Source organism: Trichomycterus rosablanca, chromosome 7 (genome assembly GCF_030014385.1).
Source record: "Trichomycterus rosablanca isolate fTriRos1 chromosome 7, fTriRos1.hap1, whole genome shotgun sequence".
In the NCBI taxonomy this organism is placed as follows: Eukaryota; Metazoa; Chordata; class Actinopteri; order Siluriformes; family Trichomycteridae; genus Trichomycterus; species Trichomycterus rosablanca.
Genome location: NC_085994.1, coordinates 38245643 through 38272907, shown reverse-complemented (window position 1 = coordinate 38272907; position 27265 = coordinate 38245643). Strand labels below are relative to the sequence as shown.

General features: G+C 41.5%; 1 protein-coding gene across 3 annotated transcripts in view; it reads right to left on the bottom strand.

Moving 5' to 3' along the window:
• The window catches only part of gpat2 (glycerol-3-phosphate acyltransferase 2, mitochondrial), a 158405-nt gene extending 138512 nt beyond the window's left edge, over positions 1–19893 (bottom strand). For 2 of the 3 annotated variants that reach the window (XM_062998693.1, XM_062998695.1), the window contains exon 1: positions 19828–19893. The gene's annotated coding sequence lies outside the window, so the exon portion shown is untranslated. Of the gene's footprint in view, positions 1–1803; positions 1809–19827 lie in introns of those variants that run through there. The other variant, XM_062998694.1, reaches the window with a different exon arrangement.
• Between the last annotated feature and the right edge of the window lie 7372 nt (positions 19894–27265).

The following is a 27265-nucleotide window of genomic DNA, read 5'->3' as shown; positions in this document are numbered from 1 at the left end:
ACTTTACATCTACAAGGTGGACCGACTAGGTAGGAGTGTCTAATAGAGTGGACAGTGAGTGGACACGGTATTTAAAAGCTCCAGCAGCATTGCTGTGTCTGATCCACTCATACCAGCACAACACACACTAACACACCACCACCATGTCAGTGTCATTGCAGTGCTGAAAATGATCCACAATCCTGACCATTAAAGAACAGTGTCAACGGGGCTAAAAAGTATGTAGAGAAACAGATGAACTACAGTCAGTAATTGTAGAACTACAAAGTGCTTCTATATGGTGAGTGGAGCTGATAAGATAGACACAAGGAATATTGGCATTCACATATTGCCCGTGTACACACTCACCAATAAGCTGTATGTGCACTCTGCTGCAGATGTCACACAATGGTATAACTATCTCCAATATCAGAAGCATCACCATCTCCACCTACAAATCATCATTAAGCAGCTTATCATGATCAGTGCAGCGTTTCGTCCTGTTCATTTCAGTGACTGACCAGCCGCTCACGTTACACTATCAGAGCTCAGACGTCAGTGGACGCACAAGACAGTAAATTCAGCGACACACACAAAGCCCAACTGCAGCAAACATAAAACCCCAATGAGGCAAAATGACCAGGACAACAACTACTTTCTTTTCTTTTTTTTTTTTAAATGACGTGAAATTTCACCCAAGCTTCCAGTCCTTTCCACTGCTCACACTGCTCATCAGTCTGTCAAAAAAGTGAACTGCAGACCTGTTAGTCTGGCCCAACATATCATTTTATAAAGCAAATATCTTGGAAAACAAACAAGCCTGACATGTAAGCCTCTCTTTTTTGGCTTTATTAAGGGTTATAAGTTCATTTCGGCAGGAGATCTGAGCCGGGTTATCTGAAGAAAATAGAAGCAACAAAACCCTGTTTCAGTAAACCAAAAAGAGATTACGAGGCTTATAAGCTTTCAGAACTCTGAGCCTGTTTCTGACTGAAACACAGAAGTAACGATATTTGTTCTCTGACTATAAACCTTCATCACGAATCACACACCTAATCATCAGGACGGGAGAGGCTACAGGCTCCGAACTCATCGAAAATGCAGTCAGATTGGTACGTTGTCATTATGCAAGTGACCCAGTGATCTTTAGATGACTAATTTCATCTCATCTTTAAACCATCACACCATCAACACTGTTTATTATGCTGCCATGCAAATGCAGGGCTTAAAGCAACTTTCACTTACAAATGGCTAATTAAAGTCCCTCGAATCCCCCGATCCCCCCGCTGCGCCACCATTTAAGCAGAGGAAAATCCTTTCAATCGCAACCCCGGCTTTTATATTTCTTGAAGTGGTGGCACCAATTTTACTGCGACTGACTGAATTTTTTAGGAAATTGCTGGATTTTTTTTAGCTTGATCTTTAACACAATTTAAGCTTTTAGAAGAACAAACTGTCTTTTAGTGTAAAGCCAAAAAGATGCTCCAAACCCAGCAGTAAACCATAACTTGTGATTCTTTCATCCTTCCTGCTTGATCATCTTTAGATCTGGATGTTTTGTCTTTCAAATCAACCAGAACTTTTTGTGTAGACTTAAATGCTTATTTACTAAAAACAAGATCAATGAAAAAAGAAACGACACATCAGATGTGTGTGCTGTGATAATTAAATAAGCTGGTCATTGTTAATAAAGTACTTAGATATTTAGAAAGAGTACTCTAATAAGGAGCCATCAATAACGTATCTGATCTTTTTCCTAAACCACTAAACCACAGCGGTACAAAACTGCCACCGACCTGGCCAGGCGTACAAAACACAACTGACCAAATTTGATGTGGTGAAGATCTGACGGGGTGTCTTCCTGCTGCTGGTGGTTGTGGGAGCGGGGTGGCATCACATGGGCTTGTTGGACATCCTGTTCCAAAAACAAATGGTATTAAAACAGTCACCTCTATGCGATCTTTCAAGCTAGAACAGCCGCCGCTCTTCTAAGGCTTCTCACAAGAATCTGAAGTATGTCTGAGGGAACTTGTGCCCGATCAGTCAAAAGATGACAGCATTGCTATGGTTGGGCACTGATGCTGGTCAAGAAAGCCTGGCCCCAGAAGCTGTCCAGTGGTGCTGAGGTCCTGTCCTGTGCAGGACACTGGAGTTTCTTTAAACCAAGCATATTTCCTTTATATAAGGAATCCCCAGCGGGATATTCACCAGCACAGAGTTTCTGAACTCCTCGGTTTAAAACTCGGTGTTGCCATCGGTCAGCTGGGCGCCATCTAGCGGGCATAATTGGCAGTGCCTGCAGCAGATACTAATTGGCCACCGTATCTGCAGGGTGGGGGCCGGACTATGTGTGGGTGGGTGGGTGGATCTTCATACACTGTGTAAAAACCCTGATTGGCAGAAGAGACGCCTGTGCAGAATGCAGGGGCAGGAAGAGGAGGGCTGTACACGTTTCGGAAGAGGCGTGTACAGTGACGTGCTCTCCTCGGATGCAATCTGGTATCTCTCAGCAGCGGAAGACAAAATTGAGTGCACTAAATCAGGAGGAAAATGGGGAGAAAATGCATAAAAAAATTTTTAAATATGAAAGGGGGGGGAGGCAATACTGTAGTGTACTTATGACGTAGGGTGCTCGAGTGCTGTAGCGGTCTAATATTCTGGGATCCAGGGTACGAATCCCCAGCGGTGCTATCAGCCAGTCAGGCATCAACATATACGCATGATTGCTTATCTCTGGAGGGGGGGCAGTGTGGTTACCCCACAATGGTTTGTCCAAGGTGTGTTATGCATTGCACCCAGTGATTCTAGTCTGATGTAGAAGTCTGAACCACAGCATCCCTGACCAGGATAAAGCGGTGGTAAAACATGAAAATGAAATGATTCCATGTTGTGGTCTAAAATCTATTCATTCTGATCAACAGCCAAGTCGAACCCTTCATCAATTCTCCAAAATGGACCAATGATGAAACTGCATCTTCTTCTGCATCAAACAGGGAATTCAGAGAATGATATTTTCCCAGACTGCATTTCTTTTGCATCTCCAAGCTTATGGGTCACATCGAATCAACAAGTGGTAATTGAATTTTTTTGGCCTTGCATTGCAATGTCATAGGTAATTTTTTTATTTTCTATCCAGAACGTGACTGTTTCCCTTTTAACATGATTGTGGCTTGATTCAGGATGATCCATGTCCTGGTAATATGAAAGATTATCAGTTCCTCAGAAAACATCACACAGTCATGTATGAAAATGTCATCTCTGGATTAGATGGGAAGATTTGTCAAATCTTTGAAGTCAGTAGCAGTTTGATATTTCTTCAGTTATTTATTACTGGATCGCTGCGTCTCGCTCGGAAAAGCCTTTCCTTCAAAGTGTCATGGCATTCAGATTTCAAACTTTTCATTTACTTTCAGCATCAGAGGAAAATAAACTACAGAGCGCTACATACGGGTTTGAGAAGTCTATGACTGACAGGAATAGAAAACATTTAAAGGCTGACATGTAGACAAATAGCTTCTCTAGACCGCTGGTGTTATTTGCAGTGCTGGTGGATTTTTCTAATGAATACCACATTTCAAGATGCAAAGAAGATTTAAGTAAACAGAAACGCTGATTAATATGCTGAGAGCACGAGCGTGGGTTCTGCATGTTTATTTAAAAACAGGATGTTACAATCAGCTACTGATTACATTAAATCCATAATTAAATCCATAAATCCATTATCTCCCAGCCAGAAAAAGTGAACAGATGCAAATACATGCAAAAAAACTGAGTCAACACTTGCTGCCGTCTTGTATTAAAATTCTCTTTATTCACAATTGATTTTAATCCCGGCATAATGAGCAGCCGTTCTTGGGCCTCGGTAGGAAGTTAAGTCATTTAATTACTGATGAATTTTTACTAGCCTTTTCGGGTGGCACGGTGGCTAAGTGGGTAGCCCTGTCGCCTCACAGCGAGAAGGTCCTGGGTTCGATCCCCAGGTGGAGCGGTCCGGGTCCTTTCTGTGTGGAGTTTGCATGTTCTCCCCGTGTCCGCGTGGGTTTTGTCCGGGTGCTCCGGTTTCCGCCCACAGTCCAAAGACATGCAAGTGAGGTGAATTGGAGACACTAAATTGTTCATGAGTGTTCGATATAACCTTGTGAACTAAGTAACTACCGTTCCTGTCATGTAACCAAAGTGTAAAACATGACATTAAAATCCTAATAAACAAACAAACAAACTAGCCTTTTCTGGTCAGTGTTGCAGTGGCTACAAGGAAGGAATACAAACAGTGCAGTGTCAAATTATTACAGGTCAACTCTCTCACCAAGTTTTGCTTAATTTTATTAAATATAAAGTCACCATTAGCATATTTACTGTCTCTGCAAATGTCGAAACAAATATGTAGAAATGTAAAAAGTCTAAAAGCTGGATTCAGGTTGATCAGTACCTCTTATGCCCAGTTCACACTACACGATTTTTGCCCTGATTTGCGCTCGCCGACCGGTCAGCGCTAGATTTGCCGGCTCGGTGATCGAAACTCGGCTCTAAATCGCTATGTGTTAACTACCCAACAACTCGATCCGAGCGGCTCGCCGAGCGGGCGACTAAAGAACTATATCTAGCATGTCAAATATCTGGATCTGAGTCGCCCAACTGGCAATGAGTACTATGTCGAACAGCAAGATACAGGGTGAGGGGAAACGCAGGGGAGGAGTTGTAAAACAAGGGACAGGGGCGTAATATAGTTTCTATCAGAATACATCAGCACACACACAAGTTTTACAGTATTTCTGACCTGATCGTTCTCTACAAAACATAACACCAACGTTATGTAAAAAATATTTATTAACCTCCAACTTACTACAGAAGAATCCATGCTGTTCACGTAGCCAAATCCAGTCAGATTCATTTATTTTTTCTTCCTGATTTTACGCTGCACATCAGCGCACAAACTCTGATCGATCTCTACTTGTTGATGTGCATTTTTGGACGTGGTATCATTAAACCCCTCGTCACTTCTCGCGTTTGTTTTCGTGACAGAACGTAGTTTGGGAGAGCAGAGAAGCTCGCCTGCGATTCCAGTTGGTGATAGATGGTGTAGTGTGTGACCCCCTATCGCCGATCAGTCGTGTAGTGTGAAATACACACCGACCTGAAAGACTCCCGATTACAAGAGATCCGGTCGTGTAGTGTGAACTGTACAGCGACCTGATGACTTGGAAAGTCGTGTAGTGTGAACTTGGCATTAGTTACTCAGAAAAAGCAATGAAGAAGTACAAATTTAAAAAAAAGTCAAATGCAGAGGAATTGCTCAGCTTCAGCACTTCCCTGGTATTGCTTGATTGCTGCTAGATGGTTGCTAGAATTTTGAGCAATTCAAAATCTTGCTGTGGTATTCCATCTGGCTGCTTGGGTGTTTCTTTGCAGCTGCAGGGGTATTTCAAATAGATGTGATGTGTTGCTGTTCAGTTTCCATGGCCTTTTGGAGGGTTGCTAGGGTGTTGCTATGGTATGCCAGGTGGTTTTTAGGGTGTAGCTGAGGGGTTGCTTTGGTATCTCCGGTGGTGGATAGGATGTTTGTAGTAGGTCACTTAAAGACCAAAGGTGGTTGTTGGGATGTTACTTGCTGGAATACTATAGCCAACAGCTGTAGCATCTGCTTGAATGTGTTTAGACAGTCGCTATTGTATTAAAGGTGGTTGCCAGGTGATTCGTAGGGTATTCAAGAATGTAGGGGGGGGGGGGTGGCTAGGTGGTGGCTGGAAGTTGGGATATTTTTTGTATATTCTTACAATCTTTCTCCCTCAGACACGGTCAATCATCTAAATGAAAGTACTTTAAATGAAAGCATTACAAAACCAACCGCATTTCCTTCCTGCACTATAATCACTCAGCAGAAACACAACAGGAAGTGACAGTAAAGACACAGAATTCTATAGAAATTACACCAATCTTTTTTTTAGAGCTCATGAATATAACTGGTTTTCCTCTGGTTTAATGCATCTCAGGGTTTCTTGTGATTTAGGAAGACGCTGTTAAGCTTAAACTTAATATTATTATCGATTTTAGCCTCGCTGGGCTTTTCTCATCAAAAACGACGCTGAGCTTCACGAACGCCTGCTTGTTCATGTGCATTAAATACATCAAAGGCCAAAAGGCCCAGACACACGGCATCCGACAGAAATGAAAGCTGTCTCACGCCGCAGCCACGCCGCAACATCTGCCGTTCTGATTACGGACACTGCAGAGAGCCAAATGGAAACAGTGTGCTAAAAGCTTAGCGTCTCTGTAGGTCTGGTGCCATCTACATGTTCACAAGTTCATAAAATGCCACATTTGTTGCCTTCATCAGACAATACACACCATAATGTGGTTTCACCAACCTGACAGATACAACCAAAAAACGTCAGACAGATAAACCCAAAAATGAGGGAGACTGCGACTCCCTCAATCAGACTGACAGGTACAGAGAGCACCCCTCATTCATTTGGACTGATAGGTACACAGACACCACCCCCCTCAGTAAGATCAACAGGTACAGAGACCACGCCTCCCTCATTCTGACTGCCAGGTACAGAGACCACGCCTCCCTCTTTTAAACTGACATGTACAGAGACTGCACCCCCGCCAGTCAGACTGACATGTACAGAGAGCACCCCTCACTCATTTGGACTGATAGGTACACAGACACCACCCCCCTCAGTAAGATCGACAGGTAAAGAGACCACGCCTTCCTCAGACTGACAGGGCGAGAACACTAGCAGGTAGGTTCAGCATATATTGCTTACTGTTTAAACTACAAGCCAGGTAACTACAGGGCGTCCTAAAGTCTGGACACATCACTAACTACAGTATAACTCTATGTTTACTAAAATACACACACATACATTTTGCATCACAAATAGTAGAAAACATAAGATGTTACTGATTCATATTATAATGGCATAAAATTTATTAAAATATGCATTTTGCCTGTGTGTCCAGACTTTAGGGACACCCTGTACAAGCCAAGTAGTGCACAGTGGGAAAGGGAAGGACAGAGTCTGGCAGTGTTCCTAAGGTAAATGAAAGCTGTCTTGCGAGTATTTTCAATGTGAGAATGAAATGTCAGAGTAGAGTCAAAGTGTTTTATTTTTCTTTGAAATCGCTGGAGATGCGATCAATAATCCCTCAGATTTATTATTGTAAAGTCTCAAAAGTTTGCACTCATTAAGGTCTTTAGGTCATTAAAGGCAGTTAACCAGGACAGGAAGGGGAGGCCGTGTGAGGATTGTGTGTGTATATAAATCAGCATATGATCAGTGCAAGAGCTGAACTGTAGACCGTGTTGTCTGATGTTGCCGACATTACGACCATATAAATAACAAATAACAGAGGGTCAAGACCTGAGCTGTGGGGAAAACCAAGAGAGGAGTGAGACAAATCAGACCTAAAGCTATTTAGAGAAACTGCTGTCTGTCAGAAAGAATATGATTGAAAACATGAGAAGACAGCATGTACTGAGATGCCAACAACTTTTCCAAGAAATTGCAGGAGTATGTTATGACTTACTGTGTCAAACACAGCAGAACAGATCTAGCAGAACAAAGATGTTTAATAATCCATGATCAGTTGCAACCATCATTCCATTTATGAACCTGACAAAAGAAGTTTTAGTACTGTGATTTCCCCAAAACCCAGACTGAAACTCTTCAAACAGATTGTTGAAAGCTAGTTATTCTTTAAACTGAGCAGCAACATCATGCTCAAGGAGCCTGCCAAAAAAAAAGCATGATAGACATGATAGACCGATAATTGCTGAAGCCTTCAGAAACAAGCCCAAACTTTGTCAAAAATGAAGTGATTACAGCCAGTTTTAAAATGGGGGAACAAACCCAGAGCCAAGCAAAGCATTGACAGCGTAGTTACACTTAAAGAAGGGCATAAAGAAGGGAGAGATGCTTTAACAAGAGAAGTAGACATGAGATCAAGTTGACTGGTGGAAGCCTCTAGATGCCTTGATCAGCTTTGCAACCAAACTTTCCTTCAGGGGTGTAAAAGCATAAAAACACTCAGACAGGAGGGAAAAGTGCAGGTTTTAAATTCTGTCGATAAAAACATCAGAAATTTGCAGCGGAGCTCAGAAAGTGGAGTCAGTGGAGAACTGTTAACCAATCGCAACAGTTTACTCATAGGACTGAAGAGAGGTCAGAGTTTTTTCTGACCATTACTTATGACAGTGGTTCAGAAGTCTTGGCTTTCCTAAGTGTCTCCTTGTAATATATATATATATATATATATATATATACAGTGTATCACAAAAATGAGTACACCCCTCACATTTCTGCAAATATTTCATTATATCTTTTCATGGGACAACACTATAGACATGAAAGTTGGATATAACTTAGAGTAGTCAGTGTACAGCTTGTATAGCAGTGTAGATTTACTGTCTTCTGAAAATAACTCAACACACAGCCATTAATGTCTAAATAGCTGGCAACATAAGTGAGTACACCCCACAGTGAACATGTCCAAATTGTGCCCAAATGTGTCGTTGTCCCTCCCTGGTGTCATGTGTCAAGGTCCCAGATGTAAATGGGGAGCAGGGCTGTTAAATTTGGTGTTTTGGGTACAATTCTCTCATACTGGCCACTGGATATTCAACATGGCACCTCATGGCAAAGAACTCTCTGAGGATGTGAGAAATAGAATTGTTGCTCTCCACAAAGATGGCCTGGGCTATAAGAAGATTGCTAACACCCTGAAACTGAGCTACAGCATGGTGGCCAAGGTCATACAGCGGTTTTCCAGGACAGGTTCCACTCGGAACAGGCTTCGCCAGGGTCGACCAAAGAAGTTGAGTCCACGTGTTCGGCGTCATATCCAGAGGTTGGCTTTAAAAAATAGACACATGAGTGCTGCCAGCATTGCTGCAGAGGTTGAAGACGTGGGAGGTCAGCCTGTCAGTGCTCAGACCATACGCCGCACACTGCATCAACTCGGTCTGCATGGTCGTCATCCCAGAAGGAAGCTGACGCACAAGAAAGCCCGCAAACAGTTTGCTGAAGACAAGCAGTCCAAGAACATGGATTACTGGAATGCCCTGTGGTCTGACGAGACCAAGATAAACTTGTTTGGCTCAGATGGTGTCCAGCATGTGTGGCGGCGCCCTGGTGAGAAGTACCAAGACAACTGTATCTTGCCTACAGTCAAGCATGGTGGTGGTAGCATCATGGTCTTGGGCTGCATGAGTGTTGCTGGCACTGGGGAGCTGCAGTTCATTGAGGGAAACATGAATTCCAACATGTACTGTGACATTCTGAAACAGAGCATGATCCCCTCCCTTCGAAAACTGGGCCTCATGGCAGTTTTCCAACAGGATAACGATCCCAAACACAACCTCCAAGATGACAACTGCCTTGCTGAGGAAGCTGAAGGTAAAGGTGATGGACTAAACCCAATTGAGCACCTGTGGCGCATCCTCAAGTGGAAGGTGGAGGAGTTCAAGGTGTCTAACATCCACCAGCTCCGTGATGTCATCATGGAGGAGTGGAAGAGGATTCCAGTAGCAACCTGTGCAGCTCTGGTGAATTCCATGCCCAGGAGGGTTAAGGCAGTGCTAATAATGGTGGGCACACAAAATATTGACACTTTGGGCACAATTTGGACATGTTCACTGTGGGGTGTACTCACTTATGTTGCCAGCCATTTAGACATTAATGGCTGTGTGTTGAGTTATTTTCAGAAGACAGTAAATCTACACTGCTATACAAGTTGTACACTGACTACTCTAAATTATATCCAAGTTTCATGTCTATAGTGTTGTCCCATGAAAAGATATAATAAAATATTTGCAGAAATGTGAGGGGTGTACTCACTTCTGTGATACACTGTATATACAGGGGTTGGACAAAATAACTGAAACACCTGTCATTTTAGTGTGGGAGGTTTCATGGCTAAATTGGACCAGTCTGGTGGCCAATCTTCATTAATTGCACATTGCACCAGTAAGAGCAGAGTGTGAAGGTTCAATTAGCAGGGTAAGAGCACAGTTTTGCTCAAAATATTGCAATGCACACAACATTATGGGTGACATACCAGAGTTCAAAAGAGGACAAATTGTTGGTGCACGTCTTGCTGGCGCATCTGTGACCAAGACAGCAAGTCTTTGTGATGTATCAAGAGCCACGGTATCCAGGGTAATGTCAGCATACCACCAAGAAGGACAAACCACATCCAACAGGATTAACTGTGGACGCAAGAGGAAGCTGTCTGAAAGGGATGTTCGGGTGCTAACCTGGATTGTATCCAAAAAACATAAAACCACGGCTGCCCAAATCACGGCAGAATTAAATGTGCACCTCAACTCTCCTGTTTCCACCAGAACTGTCCGTCGGGAGCTCCACAGGGTCAATATACACGGCCGGGCTGCTATAGCCAAACCTTTGGTCACTCGTGCCAATGCCAAACGTCGGTTTCAATGGTGCAAGGAGCGCAAATCTTGGGCTGTGGACAATGTGAAACATGTATTGTTCTCTGATGAGTCCACCTTTACTGTTTTCCCCACATCCGGGAGAGTTACGGTGTGGAGAAGCCCCAAAGAAGCGTACCACCCAGACTGTTGCATGCCCAGAGTGAAGCATGGGGGTGGATCAGTGATGGTTTGGGCTGCCATATCATGGCATTCCCTCGGCCCAATACTTGTGCTAGATGGGCGCGTCACTGCCAAGGACTACCGAACCATTCTGGAGGACCATGTGCATCCAATGGCGGTGCCGTGTATCAGGATGACAATGCACCAATACACACAGCAAGACTGGTGAAAGATTGGTTTGATGAACATGAAAGTGAAGTTGAACATCTCCCATGGCCTGCACAGTCACCAGATCTAAATATTATTGAGCCACTTTGGGGTGTTTTGGAGAAGCGAGTCAGGCAACGTTTTCCTCCACCAGCATCACGTAGTGACCTGGCCACTATCCTGCAAGAAGAAGGGCTTAAAATCCCTCTGACCACTGTGCAGGACTTGTATATGTCATTTCCAAGACGAATTGACGCTGTATTGGCCGCAAAAGGAGGCCCTACACCATACTAATAAATTAGTGTGGTCTAAAACCAGGTGTTTCAGTTATTTTGTCCAACCCCTTGTATATATATATATATATATATATATATATATATATATATATATATACAGTGTATCACAAAAGTGAGTACACCCCTCACATTTCTGCAAATATTTCATTATATCTTTTCATGGGACAACACTATAGACATGAAACTTGGATATAACTTAGAGTAGTCAGTGTACAGCTTGTATAGCAGTGTAGATTTACTGTCTTCTGAAAATAACTCAACACACAGCCATTAATGTCTAAATAGCTGGCAACATAAGTGAGTACACCCCACAGTGAACATGTCCAAATTGTGCCCAAATGTGTCGTTGTCCCTCCCTGGTGTCATGTGTCAAGGTCCCAGGTGTAAATGGGGAGCAGGGCTGTTAAATTTGGTGTTTTGGGTACAATTTTCTCATACTGGCCCTGGATATTCAACATGGCACCTCATGGCAAAGAACTCTCTGAGGATGTGAGAAATAGAATTGTTGCTCTCCACAAAGATGGCCTGGGCTATAAGAAGATTGCGAACACCCTGAAACTGAGCTACAGCATGGTGGCCAAGGTCATACAGCGGTTTTCCAGGACAGGTTCCACTCGGAACAGGCTTCGCCAGGGTCGACCAAAGAAGTTGAGTCCACGTGTTCGGCGTCATATCCAGAGGTTGGCTTTAAAAAATAGACACATGAGTGCTGCCAGCATTGCTGCAGAGGTTGAAGACGTGGGAGGTCAGCCTGTCAGTGCTCAGACCATACGCCGCACACTGCATCAACTCGGTCTGCATGGTCGTCATCCCAGAAGGAAGCTGACGCACAAGAAAGCCCGCAAACAGTTTGCTGAAGACAAGCAGTCCAAGAACATGGATTACTGGAATGCCCTGTGGTCTGACGAGACCAAGATAAACTTGTTTGGCTCAGATGGTGTCCAGCATGTGTGGCGGCGCCCTGGTGAGAAGTACCAAGACAACTGTATCTTGCCTACAGTCAAGCATGGTGGTGGTAGCATCATGGTCTTGGGCTGCATGAGTGTTGCTGGCACTGGGGAGCTGCAGTTCATTGAGGGAAACATGAATTCCAACATGTACTGTGACATTCTGAAACAGAGCATGATCCCCTCCCTTCGAAAACTGGGACTCATGGCAGTTTTCCAACAGGATAACGACTCCAAACACAACCTCCAAGATGACAACTGCCTTGCTGAGGAAGCTGAAGGTAAAGGTGATGGACTAAACCCAATTGAGCACCTGTGGCGCATCCTCAAGTGGAAGGTGGAGGAGTTCAAGGTGTCTAACATCCACCAGCTCCGTGATGTCATCATGGAGGAGTGGAAGAGGATTCCAGTAGCAACCTGTGCAGCTCTGGTGAATTCCATGCCCAGGAGGGTTAAGGCAGTGCTGGATAATAATGGTGATTACACAAAATATTGACACTTTGGGCACAATTTGGACATGTTCACTGTGGGGTGTACTCACTTATGTTGCCAGCCATTTAGACATTAATGGCTGTGTGTTGAGTTATTTTCAGAAGACAGTAAATCTACACTGCTATACAAGCTGTACACTGACTACTCTAAGTTATATCCAAGTTTCATGTCTATAGTGTTGTCCCATGAAAAGATATAATGAAATATTTGCAGAAATGTGAGGGGTGTACTCACTTTTGTGATACACTGTATATATATATATATATATATTATATATATATATATATATGATCTTTAGATGCAAGTGCATGCACAGTCAGACCACTCTTCCTTTTAAGAATGGGTAAAAGTCAAAACTGAGATTGTTGCCAAGCTTCAGTCAAACACTGATGTTATTACTAATATGGTCTATAATTTGGTAGGTGATTAAAAGCACTTTGTTGTTTAATACAGCAAACCTGGTGTTGAGGTACTAGATGTTGAGTTGCTTGGGTTGGTCTATTCTGGACAGATTTCTTAATGACTTAAAAAGTAATACCTCACCAAATTCAAGAATGATGACAACAGGTTCTCCAAATGCACCCAATACGTCGTACTGCCAAGATGTACCAGCTCAATTTGCAGTGATAGCTGCGATGCAAGTAGCACATACAGCAGGTTACCATCAGCTTTCAAGAGAAAGCAGTCAACCCTTCTACCACCTTAAAAAAACCCTTCTGTTTCTTTTATTTGTTTGTTTATTAGGATTTTAATGTCATGTTTCACACTTTGGTTACATTCATGACAGGAACAGTAGTTACTCATTACACAAGGTTCTTCAGTTCACAAGGTCATAGTGACAGCTACAATGCAAATAGCACGTACAGCTGGCTACCATCAGCATTCAAGAGAAAGCAGTCAACCCTTCTACCACTCAAAAAACCCTTCCGTTTATTTCTCATTGGTGGATGTTGGACAGGCATTGACACAAAATACCTAAGTTCTAACAAGAAGAAGGAGGGAAAAAAATCTGCCACAGGTCTGCAGAACCCTGGTTGTGCAGCTCCATCACTGTTCAGCAACAGTAACCACACTTATGTATCATGTGAAAGGTGTGATGGTGATGCACTTTATTATAGCTGGAGACCAATGAATGTGTACATGTGGATCATCTGTGTTGTGCCCACAACATTAGATACATTAAAACAACAAATAATAGATCTGGTTGGAAAAAGTCATATCAAATCCTTAAAGAGTCATTATTTTAAGGCTGGTATTGAATCGGGACATCCCCAAATGATACTGCATTACATAACTCACACTGGATTCTCTCCACAGAGTTAAAATGTTTTGGTAGTACAGCGTGAGGAGGAGTTGTAGTATGCTCCCACTATAGCTTCTATATTTGTCTAACCAAAAGTGTTTGATGTGATGAGCATGAACTGCTCCCTTATCTTTAATGTTTACAACCCTTTAATCTGAGTGAACACAGAACAGATTAGATGTGCACAGCACCACTGTCCAGCTCCCACCGTGGCTAATTAGGCTGAATATCTGTCATTTCGGTATTCCAGTGGCCTGTCCTATCACATTTGGCCTCGTTCTGTAGTATTTTTCCTTGTAATAATTTCCAAGGGTTCATGGAGGGCAATGCCTATTTCCTCGTAGTTCATGTGTTAAATGCAGCAGATTTGATCAGCATAAACACCTGAGGGACTCAATTTAAGGATCCAATCGTTAGGGCCAGACGACTGGGTTGAAATTATTTAGAAACCGTAGATGGGGGAGATCTGTACACTCTGGAGAGCTACATTCAACACTTAACTTTTTTTTAAATATATTATATATTTTGTTTATATGCATTTTCTCTGACTTTTAGCGAGCCCAATTGCGGCATTCTTCCTCTCCACCATTGCCGGCCCCGTCTCTGATTGAGGAGAACGAAGCTAACCCACACCCCCTTCGACACGTGGTCAGCAGCCGTATGCATTTTGTCACCTACACCAGACGAGATCAGCTGCGGACGAGCACTGTGTACGGAGAGACACACCCTGATCAACGCACTCCTTCCCCGTCTCTGTGCAGGCGCCATCGCCCAGCCAGCAGAGGTCGTAGTTGCATTAGTTATGAGAGAGTCCCAATCCGGCTTAATACCCCACCCCTATATGAACAACGGACCAAGCTTTGTTCATGTAGCTGCTCAGCCCAGCAGGCCCGATGTATTCGAGATCCCAGCTCTGGTGTGCTAGTGTGTTTTACCGCTGCGCCGCCTGAGCGGCCAACATTAAATTTAAAGACTGAATCAACCACAACTCCGATACAGACCTACTAGGCTGTATTCTCTCTTCTAATGTTACTTAGATGTTAGTTTTTCTTGTATATATAAAGGCACACAAAAGAATAGTAGTGAGATGGTAAGTTTCATGATGCTCATACTAGCATATCAGAGTAAAAAATAAAACTTTAGGCTTCGTTTTAATCACTGGCACAATTAAAGACAAAAAAGCAAATAAGCAAACACAAAGCTTTGTTCTCTCTTGCAGCTTTACACAATAGAACTTCAATTAAGTTCACAAAAAGCTGCATCATTAGCAATACACTGAATTAATTAAGTGTACACACATCACACACACACACACACACACACACTGCTGCACGGTCAGAAACACTTATACGCAGGCCACACACACACACACACACACACACACACTGCTGCACGGTCAGAAACACTTATACGCAGGCCACACACACACACGCAGGGTTGCTGCTTTACGTTGTTCACACGTCTCCCAAGACTTCACCCAATTTATCATGACTTGATCATCGTCAACCTCTGACCCCTAATTAGTAAATCACAGCAGAGACAGCAATTAATTGATTTCGTTTTGTGCTAAGGTCACTGCATCAAATTAATCAACGTCGAGTTGTTAAAACACCGCTCAGCAAACGAGCTTGAACGACTAGCATATGATTGTAAATACCGATAGTGAAAGTATTTAGTCCCAGCAGACTTAAACTCACTGCCACGCTCGTCAGATTCTGTTTGTGGACCTCTGTGCTTCTTACTAAATTATAATTAATAATCAATCTTGTTTAGGCATAAATTAGGTCTTCTTGTACTGACAGCACAACATATTCATTTTCGCTGCTCCTCTCGTTGGGGCTTTAGAGTCGTAAAGATGTACAATGACGAGGATAAGTTTAAATTGTGCGTTTGTTGGCTACACGAGCATTTTTAGTGCATTTTTCAAAGTGTTTCCATCTGTAGTGAAATTCAAAAACATGCTGTGTATGTGTGGGTATCTCTTACATCTCCAAAGCTTCCCATTTGTTCAGTGCTACAGCCAAGTGGAGTGGGCCGAATCCCAAATGGTTTCTTACCTGCTACTTATAGTTATTTACCAGCATATAGGAAACATTATACTGGCCAAGCACTTTATTACATACACCTACGTGATACCTACATTCAATGATTATTTTAAAAGCTAACACAGGCATAAACTTTGTGGGAATACAAATACTAACTGTACATTTACAATATATGAAAGAATATTATACACAGATCAGGCATAACATTATGACCACCTTCCTAATATTGTGTTGGTCCCTTTTTTGCTGCCCCATACACAACAAACTGTGATGCACTTAAGCAATAGAACACGAGAGGGAGTGTGTTATCGCGAATAACATCACGACATCAAGTGTTCTATTGCTTTTATACAACAGTTTTTACAAAATAAAGAAAGAAAATAAATCAAAGAAGTCCTGAATTTCATAATAAATATGCTTTAATATTGACAATACCTTCCGCCAAAAAAGTAGTTCCACAACGAATATAAAGTTTAACACTACAAAGCAGACATCCCAAGTTGCAAAAACTCATTTCAGGGAGGTAAGAACAACAACAAGAAGAAGGCCAGAACCTCCGAAGGGAAAAAAAAGAAATAAAAAACCTCTCGCACACACCAAAGGATTATGGGTGATAACAGAACTTTTATGAGCTGCTAACTGGGCTATTAAGCTAACTGTTAGCGTCACAAACACATTAATGTTCCCTACATAGTGCACTAGATTGTGTATCAGATCACGGATTTATGTTCCCTGCATAGTGCACTAGATTGTGTATCAGATCACGGATTTATGTTCCCTACATAGTGCACTAGATTGTGTATCAGATCACGGATTTATGTTCCCTACATAGTGCACTAGATAGTGAATTAGACAATTTATTTATGTTCCCTACATAGTGCACTAGATTGTGTATCAGATCACGGATTTATGTTCTCTACATAGTGCACTAGATTGTGTATCAGATCACGGATTTATGTTCCCTACATAGTGCACTAGATTGTGTATCAGATCACGGATTTATGTTCCCTACATAGTGCACTAGATTGTGTATCAGATCACGGATTTATGTTCCCTACATAGTGCACTAGATAGTGAATTAGACAATTTATTTATGTTCCCTACATAGTGCACTAGATTGTGTATCAGATCATGGATTTATGTTCCCTACATAGTGCACTAGATAGTGAATTAGACAATTGATTTATGTTCCCTACACAGTGCGCTAGATTGTATATCAGATAACGGATTTAAAACGCGACCGGGAAAAAAGGTTGTGTCGCCTGCGTGCGCGTTTCTGTGCATGAAGCTTGTCGTTAATGGCAACGCGTCAGCGGAGTAATACAGTTGTGGTGTGAAAAGGCCGTGCTGTTATCACGAATATCAGCACAGTTAGAACGCTTCTCAACCAATCAGATTGTAAGGTCGGAACTAACTGTTGTATAATGTGTATTCTGAGACCTTTCTGTCAGAACCAGCATTAACTTCTGCAGCAATTTGAGCTACAGTAGCTCGTCTGTTGGATCATCTGTTCGCTCCCAACGTGCATCGATGAGCCTTGGCCGCCCATGACCCTGTCGCCGATTTACCAATTTTCCTTCCTTGGACCACTTTTGATAGATACTGACCACTGCAGACCGGGAACACCCCACAAGAGCTGCAGTTTTGGAGATGCTCTGACCCAGTCGTCTAGCCATCACAATCTGGCCCTCGTCAAACTCGCTCAAATCCTCACGCTCGCCCATTTTTCCTGCTTCTAACATCAAGTTTGAGGATAAAATGTTCACTTGCTGGCCGTGATGAGGAGATGATCATTATGTTATGCCTGGTTGTGTATATATATATATGGATGTACACATAATGGAGGTATACCTAATTAGGAGCAGGGTGAGTTTACAAACTAAATAGCTAAATACTAAACAGTAAAATCCAAGTTTCTGGATTTCCATCTGGATTTCCAATTCATAAAAATGAACTAATCTAAACCTTTTCAGGAACAATTTCTAAAAATCACAGATTTCACGGATTTTTACAGAATAGAGCTACAATACAATACATAGCCTACCTTAACGGTTGACTGTAAATCCAGCAATGGTCTTAAAAATACTCTACCGTGTTTTGACACCCCAATCCCCCACCTGCGTCCATAATACTGTGTGGAATTACTCGAGTAGTCTGTTTAGATGCGTTACACTTAGACATATCGTACATTTTGACTAACCGATTGCTAACTGAATTGCCGTAGGATCACTAGGTCCGTCTCATAGAGCAAATTAACCGGTAAACGTGAGGCACTTCAATGTTACGTGAATTAAAAATGTTAAATCGCTAAACACAAACCTTCATAAAATTCGCAAATTGCATATTACACGAAAAAGGGCTCATTCCAGGGACCGTGAAGTGATTTTCACGTCTGTGAAGTACGTAGGGCCTTAAATATGTGTATACAAGTCAAACACGAAAGCCTAAAAGCTTCAGTATCAAAATGGGAGGGCGAATTTCAAAATATTACACACTATTAAGATGTTTAGGGTGTGGAAGTCACTAAAAAAGGGTGACAAATAAAAAAGAAAGTACCCCTGTACCCATGTTATTGTAAACTAGGCCTTAATCTACCCAAGTATTGTATGGAAGTACCCACTGTATGAATTTGGGAATGAAGTACCCAGTCCAGTCAACTGTTTTACACACTTCTGTATTAAAATAGCCCACACTGTGTTTTTTAACAGCAGTCTGGTGCTGTTTTTAGGGTCTGGGCTAAGCCTGGGATATTTCACAGAACTATTTGCTTCTAACACTGTGGCAACAGTCTGGGGAAGGCCTTGTCGTCTTCCAGCATGACTGTACGCCTGTCTGTGCACAAAGCCAGGTCCATAAAGGCATGGTTTGACATGTTTAGTGTCGAGGAACTCCAGAGGCCTGCACAGAGCCCTGACCTTATTAAATACCCGTTAAATACAATCCAGGCTTTTGTTGGCCCGCATCAGTGCCTGACTTCATAAATGCTGACCACAACTGGCCACAAATTCCCTCGGAAACACCTTAAAATCCTTAGGATGGATTCCCCAAACCAGTGTTGGCTGCACATTGAACATGTTAATCTGCAATTTACATTTACATGTTGAAGCTTTTATCCAAAGCAACTTACAGTACAGTATAAAGTCTGAGCAATTGAGGGTGAAGGGCCTTGCTCAAGGGCCCAACAGCAGCAACCTGGCAGTGGTGGGGCTTGAACCGGCAACCTTCTGGTTACTAGTCCAGTACCTTAGCCACTAGGCTACGGCTTGCCCTGCTGCAATGCTCCTATTAACTTAAAATGTATTTTCAATCACACACACACACACACCCTCTCTCTCTCTCACACACACTCTCTCTCTCACACTCTCACACACACACACACACTCTCTCACACACAAACACACTCTCTCACACACACTCTCTCTCTCACACACACTCTCTCTTACTCTCTCACACACACACACTCTCTCTCACACACACACACACACTCTCTCACACACACACTCTCTCTCTCTCACACACACACACTCTCTCTCACACACACACACTCTCACACACACACTCTCTCTCACACACACACACACTCACAAACACACTCTCTCACACACACACACACGAGCGTGCACGCGAACACACACAACCTGAAACCGTTAACTGCCAACCAAAATTTGAAATTCAAAATCTAACGGTCATTCACGCGCTCACAAGATAACGTGCAGTAAAACCAAGTATATAAAGTGTGTTCAGTCGGTAATGTGCTTAAATAATCTATAAATAATAAACTGTGTATTATACATGAACGTACACGCAAGGTAAAACACCAAACTTACACATTTCTTTAAAAAAAACACAAACAACCCCCCAATCTGAACGCTACGTGGTATCAACGACCAATAAACTGACACCGTTTGACGTTGACAGTGACATTTCAAGACATTCAAGCAGCGTTTCTTCCAGAACAAAATATTAAGAAATTAATACATTAAGTTTAAATATTACCTACCTTCCACACAGGTCTGTGTCTTCTCACCCCACTCTGAATTATTTTAATTAGTACTAAAGTACAATTTAGCTCCAAACACGTGACTTTCAGCTGGGTGGAAAATAAAGGTTGCATATGGAAAGCCAAAAATGACAACAGTCTTTCACATTTATTTATTTATTTATTTATTATTAGGGTTTTAACGTCATGTTTTACACTCTTGGTTACACTAATGACAGAACAGGTAGTTACTCATTACACAAGATTCATCAGTTCACAAGTTTAATATCAAACACAGTCATGGACAATTTTGTATCTCCAATTCAGCTCACTTGCACGTCTTTGGACTGTGGGAGAAAACCCACACAGACACGGGGAGAACATGCAAAATCCACGCAGAAAGGACCCAGACCGCCCCACCTGGGAAGTAAACTTCTTGTAAAACCTTCTTGCTGTCAGGCAACAGTGCTACCCACCGAGCCAACATGCTGACATTCTTCCACACATTAAAATGTAAGGATTTCTACACAGCTCTCAATTACAACAATGTATGAGGGCCACTGTTAAAAAATATATATTTTTAAAGTCGAAATATTATGGCCAGAGCAACCTCCTCATGTTAAAATGAGGGATGTTCATGATTTGGTAAAGTTATACTTTCGTCTCAGTTTCACAAATAAAGAAATCTCCAATCTCCTGCACATCAGCACCAGTTTGTTATTAGGTTCAGGACTTCAATTGAGGCCCCAAGATAGATGGAATCGCCGTATTGCATCGCTATAAATGGTTGCATTGACGGGTTTAGTCGTCATGTCATGTGGATGGAAGCATACAATACAAACAACAACCCAAAAGTAATCGCGGGTTACTGGATAACCACAGTAACGGGCATTGGACCTGAGACCTGTGCTTCTTTGAACTGACAAGCCTATGAAGGCTGCACACTCTTTGGCCATAATATTTCGACTTTATTCTCATAATCATTTCAACTTTATTCTCGAAATCAAAACTGTATATAATATTTTTTTACAGTGGCCCTAATACACCGCCGTACTTACGACAGCTAGGGCCACTTTTACATTTAAATTTTAATAGTTGACCTGTAGAATAAAGTCAAAATATTTCAAGAATATAAGTTAAATATGGCAAAATATGGTAAAAATATGGTACTTTAGACACTTTAGAATAAACTGGGCTAATTTTAGCAGTTTAGAGCAGCACGGACAAAAATTAGCATCTTATAAAAGTATAGTAAAGTATAACTGTAGACTTCACCATCTTTTGCACACACTTTGGCCATTATATCCCAACTTTATTTTGACTTTATTCTCAAAATATTACAACTCTGTTTTTAAAATATTCTGACTTTATCATTCAACTATTCTGACTTTATTCTCGAAGCCAACTATTGGAAATGTTAACAGCGTGGTTGTTATGTATGTTGCCATAGGATTGTACAGGCCAGACATTTCTCAGCATGGTTAAGTGGAAAAAATCTGTAGCATATATGTGGAGTGCCAATTCAGGAGTAACACTTGGTACACGACAGACGCTGGCATTAACACAGGGTACATGGCACAGTTTGTACTGCCTAGACAGCCAGACGCTGCAAAAATAGCAATGAAATAAATAAGCCCATTTAAAAATAAAAAATTTTAAAAGTTTACTTATCCTACAGTCCTAAAAAGGTGCCTTGTTAAATGTAAATTGTTTCCAGTCACTGACTTTGTTGAAGCTTGGTTAAACATGCATTAAATTAGAGTTTGTGCATCTATATATTATGGTTATAGCAGCCGACAGGTACTAAATTGAATAAAAAACAATTCTGTACAGACCTTCACTACACATTAGAAACTGAAGGTAATGCTTTTTGAGCTGGAGCCATTTAGAACAGTGGATTTACCTTCTGCATATTTTAGAAAGCAGATATTTCAATCATGAATTACATGATTACGTTTCTTACTGTTCATTCTATATGACACATGACCCACTTTTACTCTTCAGCTATTGTGAAAGGGTTTTAAATTGCTCTGCCAAAAGGCCAGTCTAGTTTTTCTTCACCAAAGGTCACATAAAATAGAAATTACATTAAAAAATCAACTGACCACTAAATCCTTATTATCTCAGATCATTATCTTTTGGAAGTTTCTCATGGAATCATGGAAACATGTAAGTGAACTAAAATAAATCATCATCTGCTAGATGAAGTGCTGTCAGCCTCCTTTTCAGGCATCAGTTATACGTCGATTAATTTTACATAATATGACTGCTTTCAAGCCAAGATATTTCCTCTAATGAGCCTTCAGCTGTCTTTCAATGAATTATTAAAGGCTATTATTTAAAGGTTATCTAAATGCCCCCTTTTTGTTTTGTGTCAGTAGAGTAGTTAAGTAGTTGATCGTTATGGTCTCGTGATTTAAATGTTAAGGCAAATTATATGAATTATAGACGAAGCAGGACATTTCTGGTAGTGCTTTAAAAAAAGTTAAACCTGGTTTATTCTTTTATCTGAACTGAATTTAGATTCCTTCTGACATTCAGGTAGGTCCTGAGAATGGATAAGGCTAAGACAGCTCAGGACGGTCACTGTTAAAAATAGTAGTGACCACACTTACCAGTCGCCTCCCAAGCGACCGACCAGTTGAGACTTATGAGTAAGTGTGGATGTGCCATCTATCTAGATGTTCACGTTCATTTGTTTATTCAGTCATTGTCTGTTTTACCAGACAATGAATGACCTGTTTTATTCTGGTCAGGTCGCGGTGGGTCCAATTAATTGGGCAAAAGGCAGGAAACACCCCAGACAGGTTGTCAGTCCATCAAAGGGCAAACACACACACTCAATTTTAATGGCCTGCCTGCATTTCTGTGGACTTGTGGGAGCAAACTGGAGCTCCACACAGACACAGGAAGAACATGCAGACTTAACACAGAAAGATCCTGACTGTCGGTCCAGTGAATCAATACCAAGCCTTTCTTGCTGTGAAGTGTCAGCACTGAAGATATTAGTTTAGGCAGCAAGACAGTCCCCCAAGGCAAACAAGTAAATTAAATAAACGAATGGTTGAAAAAGAAGAAGGCTTGTGTTTTGGAAAGGCCAAGTCAGAGCCTTGACCCTAAACCTTTTAAGATGCAGGACCTGAAGAGAGCTGCGCAGGTGATGCATCCCAGAGAATAGTAATAAACCCAAACACATTTGTAGGAAGAAATGGTCCACAATTCCTGCTTAATGCTGTGCAAATCTTATTTGCAGCTACAGGAAACATTTGGTGAAAGTGATTGCTGCTAAATAGGCTACACAAGGTATTTAAATTCAAGGCTTCACTTACTGTTTATCCCTGAACGGTGGATGTTTACTCAATGTGCTGAATAAAACATTAGTTTAGTAAGATTGTCTGTCTATGAGTGACTTACTACAGAGCAGGTATTATTTGGGTGGTGGATCATTCTCAGCACTGCAGTGACACTGACATGGTGCTGGTGTGTTAGTGTGTGTTGTGCTGGTATAAGTGGTTCAGACACAGCAGCACTGCTGGAGTTTTTAAATACCGTGTCCACTCACTGTCCACTCTATTAGACACTCCTACCTAGTTGGTCCACCTTGTAGATGTAAAGTCAGAGACGATCGCTCATGTATTGCTGCTGTTTGAGTCAGTCATCTTCTAGACCTTCATAAGTGGTCACAGGACGCTGCCCACGGGGTGCTGTTGGCTGGATGTTTTTGGTTGGTGGACTATTCTCAGTCCAGCAGTGACAGTGAGGTGTTTAAAAACTCAACCAGCGCTGCTGTGTCTGATCCACTCATACCAGCACAACACACACTAACACACGACCACCATGTCAGTGTCACTGCAGTGCTGAGAATGATCCACCACCTAAATAATACCTGCTCTGTAGAGTCCTGACCATTGAAGGACAGCAGGAAAGGGGGCTAACAAAGCATGCAGAGAAGCAGTTTGTTTATTTTTTTTATATGAACTAGGAATCCTCTACTGTTTTGCTCAACCAAAAACACTCCAGCTTTCTTTCAGGTGCCTGTCTGACCTGCATTGTGTCACTGCCAATATGTTTTCTGATTCTAGTTAGTGCAGTGGAGTGAAAAATATAGACAGATGATGAAGAGGAAAGTTGAATAAATAAGTGAACCAGCATAAAAAGTACACATGTATGAGGGGCATCTTGCTGACAGGATCTGGTCTGTGTGTCCCATTATAGGAAAGGTCACTGCATATCAATACACTGTTACTGTCTGATCACCTAATTAATATGGATAAACGTTTATTTCCTGCAATGAGGGGTCTTTTTCAGGATAACAACACCATGATAAGTCACTCATAGGATGAGTAAAAAACAGTGTAAGAACAAAATATATGGTATGGTGTTCACAGTTACCAGATCTCTAACCCCTTTGGGGATGTCTGGAGTGATGTGTTAACAAGCACTCTCTCCAGCAACATCATTAAAACACCACTTGAGGGAAAATCCTTTGTAAGAATAGTGTTCCATCCCTCCAGTACAGTTCCAACACCTTGACAAAACACATAATGTTGTTTATTCCCTTACTGTGTCACATTTCTTGTGTCCCATCTGATTTAACACAGATTCAGAACCTTAATTGGTAAACGTAAAGTCCAAACAAGACCATATGGACGTTTAACTTTAGATGCTTTTTATTGCCAAGGAAAATATTGTGCAGCATTACGGTACAACATTAATGGTTTGTATGTCCAGGAGAAAGAGACAAGCAGTCCTAAAATAAATGACTCATGAGAAACAGCTTTAAGCATGAATCAGCTTCTCACTTGAAATGTAATGGGAAAAGCTTACGCAAAGTTTCACAATTGTACTTTTTCTCAAGCACAAAGTTATTACACGCCCAGCGTGGAATAGAGGTTCTACTTAAATCTATATCAGCACTCTAGAGACAACACGAGATGAGCAAAACTAATGATAGATGTAGAGCACAAAGACTCTCATCACTTCACTTGGGTGCCTCTGATTCTCATCCAATTCATGTCTAAAGCCTATCTCAGAAGACAGTTCCAAAATCACACTAGCCTTGTGCACTGAAGGTTATTCTCAATATTATCCCAGTGCTCATAAAGTGAAATACAGATATAAAATATACGAATGACATTGTCTCTCTCTCTCTCTCTTCACTCTATTAAATTTTTCTGTCGTCAGCAGCTTTCATAGTATTGAGCTGTCGTTTTTTGTTCAAGAAACCAAATGGCACTCTGCTCTCATTTAGCTTGGCCTTTCATTTCAAACTCCCACGTTCCCCGCTGTGCCACTCATTTAGTGTTGCACTTCTTTTCCTTTCTCTTCTTTTCCGCGTCAGTTTCTTTAATCCAGGTGTATTTTTCTAGCGGCTATCAGTCTCACTCTCATCCACTTTTATTGGATTACTATAAATACCTTAGTTCCTTAAACAATCGCACACGATCAAATACCTTGATTGGCTGTCGGCTGGTACCACCTAGGTTAAGATTTCAGACATGAGAATGAGTGAGCTTATTAGAAACTTTTATTAGGAAATGAAAATAATATTACAAATGTAATGGTCTTTATAGGGATGTGAGACTGGCAATAACAATTAGGGGAAACTGAAGAGTTACATTTGGATATTTTTAATAGCAAAAAGAGAGCGAATGCATCAAAAAAAGGGGTCTAAGAAATATTGTTGTTAAATTACTTTAATGTTTTTGACTGCTAACTATCTTACCTTTCTCCAGGAATGATCTGTGGTTCAATTAAACTTTCCACTTGTGAATTATTAGACCTATTGTACTGACATGGGCGTTTAAGTGGTTTGTTGTGCCTTTTTCTGTTCGAGTGTTGTTCCTGGGAACTTTAGAAAGCAGCTTTACTTTTATTATGATTGTTATGAAGTGTTCTAACAAATAGCAAATCTTTTATAATAATACCAGGTGCATTTGCATTCAAATATTATAATATATATACACTGATCAGCCATAACATTAAAACCACCTCCTGGTTTCTACACTCACTGTCCATTCTACAATTACTGACTGTAGTCCATCTGTTTCTCTACAGTACATACTTTTTTAGCCTGCTTTCACCCTGGTTTTAATGTTATGGCTGATCAGTGTATATTTTAATAGCTTACTTGTTTAATTAGCTTCCTTGTGTCTCCTGAGAATAGAGAAGGACGACGTTGTTAAAAAGCTAAATAGTTAAAAAGTCCTTTAGCTCCAAGAAAGGAAATTAGCTTGTAATTAAGATAACGTAAGCCACACTGGACTAGGGTTAGATTATAAAAACAGGTTGCACACCCATTCGAATTGCAACATTAGGTAACCAGTGATGCAAATATTAAGTCTCTATAAGGCTTGGTTGCATTGTAGCTAGCTATTTAACTTTAGATGCTAACATTTAGCTAGCATAAAATGTTTTAAGATAATTAGTTTCACTGTTAAAACCCTAAACCTGACCTGGCTCACGATAGCTTCCTAGCTGTCTTCTAAGTGCAGCATTTTTTATTCCCACAATCACCCTTATTAAGCACTTTATCTTGATTGAGGTCCTGGTGGGATTAATAGCAGTCCTGACTCCCTGACATCTATTTGGCTGGACACAGTCCTTGAGGTGGACTTTGCTGCTTCAGAAGATCAGCACGATATGCAGGAGATAAATTATTAAGGGCTTTAAAGGTCATTGGCAGGTCTTTGTATTCAGTGCAGACAGTCAGTGTAACCTAAATAATACAGGACACATGCGCTGCAGCTTCCTGAACTAGATGAAGATTATTTAAAGTAACTTTAGAGCCGTCAGCTGTTAACACGGTTTCCTGGTCCAGTTTTATTTTAACAGCTAAGAAAAGCAAAGCTTGAACATGAATCAATGGAGTCCAGTGTCTCTGATATACAGTACGTGATCCATCATGGTTGGGTACCTTGAGTAATTCAGAGTAAAACCTTTGCCTCACACAGTGTTGTGGCCAGCATAATTCCAAAGGTAATTGGGACTGAGGTCAGGGCCTTGTGCAAGCCACCAGAGCTTCCTTACACCAACCTCGTTAAATCAAGTTTTAATGGACCTTCCTGTGTGTGCACGCTGGAACAGGTAAAGGTCTTCCCAAACTGGTGCCAAAAAGTTGGATGCATATAATTTAGTTGATAGAACTGATGTTAACATCATGAGTGCATCTCATATCATAGAGCTATTGTTGGTAAACATGGGTAATAAAGTGGTTCGGTGGGTAGTACTGTCGCCTCACAGCAAGAAGGTCCTGGAGTTTGCATGTTCTCCCCCTGTCTGCATGGGTTTCCTCTGGAAGCTCTGGTTTCCTCCCACAGTACAAAGACGTGCACGTGAGGTGAACTGGACAAAATTGTCCATGACTGTGTTTGACTTGAATGAATAAATCCAGTGTAACCAGTAACTACCTGTCCTGTCATGAATGTAACCAAAGTGTGTAAAACATGACATTAAAATC